We start from the raw sequence: 1,637 nt of genomic DNA on the forward strand, positions 1-1,637 counted from the left end.
TTGCTGCTGGTATATCTATACTTTACTATTTTCATTATTGTACGTTGTTCTTATAGGTATATTCACTATTGTACCAGAAACACAATATGTTTATATAAATGACACTGTGACATTTGAATGTGCTACTAATCTAACTGGAAATAATCTTTATTTTCTCTCTAGAGGAGTACAGCCATCTTCACAATCAATTGTAGCTTTACCTAATGGTGGGATGATGATATCATTTAATCTAACAGCAAATAATGAATCAAATGGAACTGATGTTACCTGCTATACACTGTTCAATGGACATTCTACTGAAACTGCTTATCTCTATGTTCAAGGTTAGTGAATACATATTTATGTTGGTCATATTTGTACATGCATATTCCCAGGTCCTCCTAATAGTGTCAGTAGTTTAACAGGATATCAGTTAGATTCTTGTTGTATGTTTATCAGTTGGTATCCTCCATTCACACTACCAGGACTAACAGTACAGTATATAATCAGTGTAGGAACTGATCAACAGTACCTTAATGACTCTATCACTAACTACACTTACTGTCCAATGAACCAAGCCAATAAACAATATCTGTTTAACATTACAACTACTAATAAAGCTGGGAATAGATCTACTAGTAACATAACTGTTGAATTCCAATCAAGTAGGCCTAATTTCATGAAACAAATTGGAGTAATTTTGAAATTCTTTTTTTTTAATCTGATAGATTCAAAAATTTCAATTGTTCATCAAGAATCTACATATCACATAAACAACAGCTGGAGTTTACAATTCCTTTTATTAGTAAGCATTATACACAGTTCCATACACACAATAACCATTATATTATTTATACAGGCTCATCAAATATGTACTGGAGTATCACTTGCTAATATTACAGTAACTGGTTGTACTGTTAGTAAATGCAGCACTTGTTATTCATCAACAAATGTATCCATTAGTAGTGGTTCTTATGATAACATTTCCATTATTGTTATTATGAATCTTCCATCAAGAGAGATACTGGATACTACTGTCATCTTATACTATCAAAATGGAGTAAAAATTCACAGCAACTCTGTCAAAATCAGTTAGTAGAATCACAAATTATTACCGTATAGCTTGAAATTTTTGTGGAATGTAAATTTCGTGGTTTTCGTGGTAACCATGAAAATTAAACCACGAATTGCCCCACCAGGAGCAAACCACGACAATATCGACCCACAAAAATATCAAGCTATACGGTATTATTTAATGTTGTTATCAGGTACTAATAAGCTTCGTCAGTTGAGGTTGATTAATACTACAATCAATGGAATATGTCTTCAGTTCCATTTTGTCAATGGCAGTACAACTAACAATGTTTATATTCACATTACAGATTATGCTGAGCCAATTTATCAACTGGTGTATTACAATATATCTCGTAATGATCAACTGAACTTTACTCAGTGCATCACTGACATACCAGCTGGTAATAACTTAACACTCTATGTGTGTGAATCACTGGAGGAGTGTACTACTACTCCTGCTGCTGTATTAACTGGTATCAATATTAGTGAATCTACTATAGTGTCTGTGAAAACAGAATTTACAGAAGTTTCATCAACAGTGCTTATAAATAATTGTATGCAATTGGAAAATCAAACTGAAGTAC

At 32.4% G+C, this 1,637-nt stretch overlaps 1 long non-coding RNA gene across 1 annotated transcript; it reads left to right on the forward strand.

The window, feature by feature from the left end:
- Positions 1-707: 707 nt before the first annotated feature.
- LOC109588515 (uncharacterized) lies at positions 708-1,631 on the forward strand. The gene is made up of 3 exons (XR_002188211.1): positions 708-784; positions 839-1,070; positions 1,248-1,631. It is a non-coding gene; the product is annotated as an uncharacterized LOC109588515 (long non-coding RNA).
- The last annotated feature ends 6 nt before the right edge of the window (positions 1,632-1,637 follow it).

This window comes from Amphimedon queenslandica, unplaced genomic scaffold (assembly GCF_000090795.2).
Source record: "Amphimedon queenslandica unplaced genomic scaffold, v1.1 AMPQUscaffold_12048, whole genome shotgun sequence".
Lineage (NCBI taxonomy): Eukaryota > Metazoa > Porifera > Demospongiae > Haplosclerida > Niphatidae > Amphimedon > Amphimedon queenslandica.